Here is an 8,347-nt window from a genome sequence, read left to right as displayed (position 1 = left end):
TTGCTTATGGCGGTCTCTGTGAGCTTCTCAGCGACATTCAGCCAGCCAGGTATCCTGCCTGCAGTAGATGGAATGTGGCAATGGAACGCTGGCTGCGCGTGTCATAATAGGCTCTGAGCCTTTATATAACTGTGCACAGCAGCAGCCACCTTCAGTCTGCTGCTGGACAGCCAGCAGCAGCAGCAGCAGGAGAGGTATGTAATCAGGAGCCCTCCTGCTAAGGGTAGACAGCTGCTCGTTCCACCCCACCCCCCGCCTTAATTGGTTCTCCTCCCTTCCAACGGTGTTGAGGCGGGTGGGAACAGCAGGGGGTGAAGGTGCTGTGTTTAAAGAGGTGGAGTTATGCAGATCTAAAACGCGTGGATTGCAGCAGCAGCAAGCCGAAAAGTGCAGGCATGTAAGGGATCTAGAGGTTGACAACATGTCTTCTTAACGGGAGTCCAGGAGCTCATCTCCACAAATGGACTTTTCAGGATCCTTGGGTGGCTCCGTAGTTTGAAACCAATTCTGGTTATCGCTTCTCGGCCTTTTGGCTAAGATCAAGTGTAGTATCTGTTCTTATCAGTTTAATATCTGATACGTCCCCTATCTGGGGACCATATATTAAATGGATTTTTAGAACAGGGAGATGGAAAAAGAGCTTGCTCTGTCCACTCCACGCATTGACCTGGTATTGCAGTATCTCCAGGACCGGTGCACCCCTTCTTTAATGCAGTTTCTAAAATCAGAAAGAATTGAATTCAATGTTTTTTGTTCATTTTGCTTGTTTGTCGGATTTTGGGATGGACTCTTTGGCTTTGCTTTTCTTCTCCTCATTGGATTTTTCATGTTCAAAGTTGCAGAAGCCAGATTACAAGCTCATTTTGGTTCAACTTCAGCAACTGTGCATTGCATTGCCATGTAATGTGATGCAATGCTATCTTTCTAGCTCTCCCTTTTTACTTCCTTTTGGATAAACAGACATATTAGGCAAGCATTTTGGAGCTTTCACCTAAATAACTACAGGTGGTGAGATAAGCTGCACAATATAATTGACCTTTCAGTATATTGTTGCACACACACCATCTATTTAGCAAATGCCCTTGTTATCAACAGCAGCCTTTTAAACTCACCTGAGCTAACAGGTATGTGCGCTGGTTACTCTGCTGCGCTTAAAATTTCTTTTTTGGTTTGCTACAATGCCTTTTCTGAAACGTTGTCTCCTTCTGCTGGAACACTGACTTCTTTCATTTAATGCCTGCAGACTATAAAAGAGAACCCAACCCAAAAAGTTTGGTTGATTAGTCTGTGGCATTCTGTTAAACTGTTGCTTATGGCGGTCTCTGTGAGCTTCTCAGCGACATTCAGCCAGCCAGGTATCCTGCCTGCAGTAGATGGAATGTGGCAATGGAACGCTGGCTGCGCGTGTCATAATAGGCTCTGAGCCTTTATATACCTGTGCACAGCAGCAGCCACCTTCAGTCTGCTGCTGGACAGCCAGCAGCAGCAGCAGCAGGAGAGGTATGTAATCAGGAGCCCTCCTGCTAAGGGTAGACAGCTGCTCGTTCCACCCCACCCCCCGCCTTAATTGGTTCTCCTCCCTTCCAACGGTGTTGAGGCGGGTGGGAACAGCAGGGGGTGAAGGTGCTGTGTTTAAAGAGGTGGAGTTATGCAGATCTAAAACGCGTGGATTGCAGCAGCAGCAAGCCGAAAAGTGCAGGCATGTAAGGGATCTAGAGGTTGACAACATGTCTTCTTAACGGGAGTCCAGGAGCTCATCTCCACAAATGGACTTTTCAGGATCCTTGGGTGGCTCCGTAGTTTGAAACCAATTCTGGTTATCGCTTCTCGGCCTTTTGGCTAAGATCAAGTGTAGTATCTGTTCTTATCAGTTTAATATCGGATACGTCCCCTATCTGGGGACCATATATTAAATGGATTTTTAGAACAGGGAGATGGAAAAAGAGCTTGCTCTGTCCACTCCACGCATTGACCTGGTATTGCAGTATCTCCAGGACCGGTGCACCCCTTCTTTAATGCAGTTTCTAAAATCAGAAAGAATTGAATTCAATGTTTTTTGTTCATTTTGCTTGTTTGTCGGATTTTGGGATGGACTCTTTGGCTTTGCTTTTCTTCTCCTCATTGGATTTTTCATGTTCAAAGTTGCAGAAGCCAGATTACAAGCTCATTTTGGTTCAACTTCAGCAACTGTGCATTGCATTGCCATGTAATGTGATGCAATGCTATCTTTCTAGCTCTCCCTTTTTACTTCCTTTTGGATAAACAGACATATTAGGCAAGCATTTTGGAGCTTTCACCTAAATAACTACAGGTGGTGAGATAAGCTGCACAATATAATTGACCTTTCAGTATATTGTTGCACACACACCATCTATTTAGCAAATGCCCTTGTTATCAACAGCAGCCTTTTAAACTCACCTGAGCTAACAGGTATGTGCGCTGGTTACTCTGCTGCGCTTAAAATTTCTTTTTTGGTTTGCTACAATGCCTTTTCTGAAACGTTGTCTCCTTCTGCTGGAACACTGACTTCTTTCATTTAATGCCTGCAGACTATAAAAGAGAACCCAACCCAAAAAGTTTGGTTGATTAGTCTGTGGCATTCTGTTAAACTGTTGCTTATGGCGGTCTCTGTGAGCTTCTCAGCGACATTCAGCCAGCCAGGTATCCTGCCTGCAGTAGATGGAATGTGGCAATGGAACGCTGGCTGCGCGTGTTATAATAGGCTCTGAGCCTTTATATACCTGTGCACAGCAGCAGCCACCTTCAGTCTGCTGCTGGACAGCCAGCAGCAGCAGCAGGAGAGGTATGTAATCAGGAGCCCTCCTGCTAAGGGTAGACAGCTGCTCGTTCCACCCCACCCCCCGCCTTAATTGGTTCTCCTCCCTTCCAACGGTGTTGAGGCGGGTGGGAACAGCAGGGGGTGAAGGTGCTGTGTTTAAAGAGGTGGAGTTATGCAGATCTAAAACGCGTGGATTGCAGCAGCAGCAAGCCGAAAAGTGCAGGCATGTAAGGGATCTAGAGGTTGACAACATGTCTTCTTAACGGGAGTCCAGGAGCTCATCTCCACAAATGGACTTTTCAGGATCCTTGGGTGGCTCCGTAGTTTGAAACCAATTCTGGTTATCGCTTCTCGGCCTTTTGGCTGCGATCTGTAGTGGGTTGCGTCATTTGGCCAAGGTGATCTAGGTGGATCTTTGCACTCGGCCTTCTGGATCTTGGTCCAGCTGCTGCTATTGGGTGTGGAGCAAAGTCTAGATTTGCCTTTTCTTCCTGGAGGACGGTTCTTTTTCGTGGTGTGGAGGTCGGTAGGACGAAGAGGATTGAAATCCGGGTGGAGCTGCGATCTGCTGTGTCGTTTTTTTTCCTGATCATCTGTGGAAAAAGAAGGAGGAAAAGAATATGGAATCGAAGAGGCCATTTGGAGGTAGGAGGGAAAATCGGGAGAACAATTCCAATGACTATTTTTCAGAGGATTATCCTTTGAAGGATACACTCCGTTTGTTGGTGGCTCCTGGTTATCGGCAGGAAAAGGATTCCGAGTTTATCTTCAGAGAGATTTGTAAATTTCTGAAGATTGAAAAGGAGGAACTTTTTTGTTTTCAATCCTTTTTTTCGAGAGGGATATATGATTTAACTTTAATGGGGAACTCTCAGTGTGAAAGAGCCTATACTCTCTATGAAGTTAATAGGGAGAACGAGCTTTTTGTTGGAGTGAGAGTGATTCCCTCCTTTCAGTTCTCCATGAAACTGCTAACAATACATTTGTTCAGTCCATTTGTTACTGATAGTGAAGTAATAAACTATCTAAGTGCATATTGTGAGAAAGTTATCCCAAGAAAACGTGGGGAAACTAGGTTCGGAGTGTGGAACGGAAAAAGGGTTTTTCTGGTAGCCTTCAAGAAGGACCCAGAAGAAGAAGGTGGGGTACTTAGACCACCACCAAATGTCTATGTTAATCGTAGCCGTGGATATCTGTTTTTTTCGGGTATGCCTAATTACTGTTATGGGTGCCGTAAATATGGACATTTGGATATTGTGTGCAAAAAGTGTTGTAGGTGTCCCGGTTCAGCTCATCAGGAGGATGCATGTCCAAATAAGAAGAAAGGAGGCGAGGAGGAGATGGATACTTCATCAGAACATCGGCAGAATGAAGCCGAGGATGGTGAGGAAGCAAGTGAAAAGAGAACTGATGAGCAGGAAATGGAGGAGGTGAGAAAAGTAAAGAAGAAGAAAACACCGGAAGAAGAGAAGAGAAAGAAAGAAGAGAGAGGGAGGAGGTCGGAGGAGGATGAGAAAAGAAAGATGGAAGAAAGGAAGAAGGAGAAGGAGTTAGAAGAAGATAAGAACAGAGAAGAGCAGAAGAAAGAAGGTCGGGAGAAGGAAGAGCAGAAGAAAGAAGAAAAGAAGAAAGAAGAAAAGAAGAATGAAGAACGGAGGATTGAAGAATTGAAGTCTGTGCTGGTGGGTGTGGGACAATTAATGCAGAAAGTCCCTCCACCAAGCAAAGAGAGTAATATAAAAGAACAAGGGGGTGAAGTAAAAAAGGGAGGCGCAGGGGGAAAGGTGGTGGTAGTGAAAAGTCAAAGCCTGCCTGTAATAGGGCCTTCCCCTAGGGAGATTTTATCTCAGAGTATACCCTGTGGTCAGGAAAGGATGGATTCATCAAAAATTTTGAAAAGAAGTGTAGATGATAAAGAGCGTGGTGTAGGGCCATGTGTAGTAAAAGTATTTGCTTGTGAAAAGGATTTTGACATTTCCAGTACATCAGAGTCGGAAGGGCTGAGTATCGATGAAAGTGCTTTGCAATCCGATGAGGGCGGGGGAGATAGCCCGGTGCCAGTCACTAAAAGATGATCAGGGCGGCTTCCCTGAATGTTCAGGGTTTCAATGACTTATATAAAAGAACTGTGATTTATGACTATTTTAATAATGAAAATTTTGATTTTGTATTTCTTCAAGAATGTAATTTGTCAAAGAAGTTAAATTATGATTTTTTACGGGGTATATGGAAGGGTAATTTATGTTTTTCAGGCGGGAATGAATTCAGAAGTGATGGGGTTGGTTTTATATGTTCCAGGGAATGGGAGATTACCAACTACGAAGAAATATACCCTGGTAGGATTCTAAGAGTGGATGTAGAAAGGAATGGGAAGAAATATAGATGTTTTAATATTTATGCCAATACAGAAAAAGTTTTAAGGTTACATTTGTTTGAAATTTTGCAGCTTTTTATCCCAGGTGCAGTTCCAGTAATTTTAGGGGGAGATTTTAATTGTCAACTAAATAATGTAAAAGATGGTTCGGTTTCTTGTCTCAAGGGTATTTTATCTTCTTTTAACCTAAAAGATGCTTGGTGGTTGGACGGGCAGAAGAAGGAGTATGAAATTACTTGGGAAGGAAGAGGTTGTTCCTCGAGAATAGATTATTTGTTTATATCCAAGGATTTTACTTGTTCTAATTTTAAAACGCATAAAGCACCTTTTTCTGATCATAGAATAATTGAATGTACACTGATGGTAGAGGCGGATGAGGGAAAAAGGCCGTCTCATTGGAAACTGAATGTATCATTGTTACAGCATAAGGAGGTAAGGGAGGATTTTAATTTTTTCTTTGAGAAACTGAAATTAGAAAAGAAATGTTTTGACTCTACTTTTAAATGGTGGGACTACATGAAAAAGGAAGTTAAATTATTCTTTATGGAAGTAGGCAAGAGGAAAGCTGCGGATAAGCGACAGTCATACAATAACCTTAATGCAAATCTACAGTGTCTGTATCAGTTTAGGAATAATGGAGTTAATGTGGAGGAGGAAATTATGGTGACGAAGGAAAAAATTCAAAAATGTCTGAGAGAAAAAGGAAAAGAAATTATCTTTAATTCTCGTGTGAAGGTGTTGGAGGAAGACGAGAAATGTACTAAATTCTTTTTTAAAAAAATCTGTGAGAAAAAGGCCTTTATGGGGGTTTTAGAGGGGGAAAGGAGTTTGGAGGGGAAAAAGATGAAAGTGAAAGAATTTTATGATAACCTGTTTTCAGCAAAAAATACAGATAGGTCTTTGAAGGAGCATTTTTTAGGAGGGTTGGATAAGTGTTTTACTAAGGAAAATAAATTATTATTATCAGAGGGTATTTCAAAAGAGGAAGTTTTTAATACAGTTAATACATTGCAAAACGGTAAGACACCAGGGTCGGATGGGTTACCCATTGAGTTTTATAAAATATTATGGGATATTGTGGGGAATGAATTTTATGAAATGTTTTTAAAAGTTGAGTCTTTATGTCGTGTCCCGGAGTCATGGTTGGAGGGGGTAATTGTTTTATTATACAAAAGAGGTGATAGAGAATTGCTAAAAAACTGGAGACCGATTACTCTTTTAAATACAGATTATAAAGTTTATGCGAAGCTGTTGGCAAATAGATTAAAGAAAGTGGTGAGTTCGGTGATAGATATAGACCAAACGTGTGCAGTTCCAACGCGGAAGATCAGTGACTCGTTGATTTTAATTAGAGACATAATATGGGATGTTTCCGATAGAAGACAGAAGATGGCGTTAATTACTCTGGATTTTGAAAAGGCTTATGATAGAGTCGCCCATGATTTTTTATTCGATGTTTTAAGGAGAATGGGTTGCCCGGATGATTTTAGTAAACGTATTAAATCCTTGTATCAAGCATGTTTTAGTAAAGTATCTGTAAATGGGTTTTTATCTGGAAGTGTAAAGATTAATTGTGGGGTGAAACAGGGATGCCCCTTATCCCCTATTCTTTTTATCTGTGCGATTGAGCCTCTTTTAACTGCTTTTAGGAAAGACAAAGTGATTAATGGTTTTTTTATTCCTGGGAGTTGGGGAGAGCAGGTTAAAGTGGTGGCTTTTATGGATGATGTGACTGTTTTTGTAAAAGATTTAAGAAGTATGAATAGGGTTTTAAGAACGGTTGAATGGTTTGGGGCGGCATCAGGTTTTAAGATCAATTTGGAGAAATCTGGTGTTTTAACGATGGGCGGTTTTATCTTAGAATCCGATTGTAAATTATTGAGAGTCTTTGAAGCAAAGATTTTAGGCATCTATTTTTCGGAAGAGTGTGGAAATGTAAAAAATTGGGAATCACTGTTGGAGAGGGTTAGGAAAAAGGTGTCTTTTTGGAATCTGAGAGAGCTAACGTTGGAAGGGAAGATTTTAATTATCAAGCAGGTTTTACTCCCAATGATTTTATATGTTGCAACCATTTTTATTCCACCTGTCAATGCGATGAAAAAAATTATTAAAGTATGTTTTAATTTTTTATGGAGATCAAAAATGGAAAGGGTTAAGCGCGAAGAATTGTATAAGCCAAAAAAGAAAGGTGGTAAAGGTTATCCTGATATCAAAGCCTTTTTATATGCAAAGTATATGGCAAACTGCATAAATATTTTATTAGGGTCAGAATCGAAGCTTAAAGCCTTTTCTATTTATAATTTGGGTTTCTATATAAGAAAATATAAGTGGGTGGACATGAGATTGAATAGACCTTATAGATTTTTACCCCCAAGTAACTATGTTGTGCTGGAAAAGATTTTGAGAGATCATGATCTAAAAGGTTTTGATCTTAAGGTACTGAGGTGTCATAAAAAGATATTACAAGTCTTGGAAGGAAGGTTAAACACTAGTCCAGTGGAGCACTTTATGCCAAAGATAGTGGACAGGATTTGGCTGAATGTAAACTATGTGTTCTTATCAAATGAACATAAAGATTTGTTATGGTGTATAATAAAGGATTGCTTACCGACACGAGAATTTCAGCATAGACGTGGTCTTGTTCGTTTTGAAAAATGTCCAAGACAGAGATGTGGAGGTAGTGAGACTCCTATGCACGTATTCTGGAATTGCGAGTTTGCACAAAAAGTCTGGAGGAAAATGTGCAATCTGATTAAAGCTGTGAGTAATGTTAATTTTTTAGATTTTAACAGGGTGTTCTATGGGATGGGTGTAAAGGAAGAAGATTTTAAGGTGGTGTGGGTGATTATAACATGTGTAAAGATGGCAATTTGGAAGGTGAGAAACATTTTGATTTTTAAACATAATGAAGTGTCTGTTGAACAGTGTATTAAGTTGTGTCTAAGTTATTTATTTATGTATTTTTGGAAGGACAAAATGGTTTTGGGCATAAGAAAAGCAGATGTATTGTGGAAGCAAAATGAATGGAATATACTTACTGTGTAGCCTTTGTTGTCATTGAAAATCTTTTTCTGGAAAAATACAAATATTAATTACAGGAAAAAAAAAAAAAAAAAAAAAAAGTTAAAAAGAAAGTTAAGAAAAAGGAAAGAAGGAAATATATATGTATATATATATATATATATATATATAAA

General features: G+C 40.4%; 2 non-coding genes across 2 annotated transcripts; both read left to right on the top strand.

The window, feature by feature from the left end:
- The first annotated feature begins 513 nt into the window (after positions 1-513).
- On the top strand, positions 514-704 carry LOC141275032 (U2 spliceosomal RNA). Its single transcript, XR_012323288.1, has one exon. It is a non-coding gene; the product is annotated as a U2 spliceosomal RNA (small nuclear RNA).
- Positions 705-1,819: 1,115 nt separating this feature from the next.
- LOC141150066 (U2 spliceosomal RNA) lies at positions 1,820-2,010 on the top strand. The gene has a single exon (XR_012246336.1). It is a non-coding gene; the product is annotated as a U2 spliceosomal RNA (small nuclear RNA).
- Positions 2,011-8,347: the final 6,337 nt, after the last annotated feature.

The sequence above is a fragment of the Phyllobates terribilis genome, unplaced genomic scaffold (assembly GCF_046119375.1).
Source record: "Phyllobates terribilis strain yellow unplaced genomic scaffold, ASM4611937v1 Scaffold_5__5_contigs__length_657084704, whole genome shotgun sequence".
NCBI lineage: Eukaryota > Metazoa > Chordata > Amphibia > Anura > Dendrobatidae > Phyllobates > Phyllobates terribilis.
This window is presented reverse-complemented; position numbering and strand designations above follow the sequence as displayed.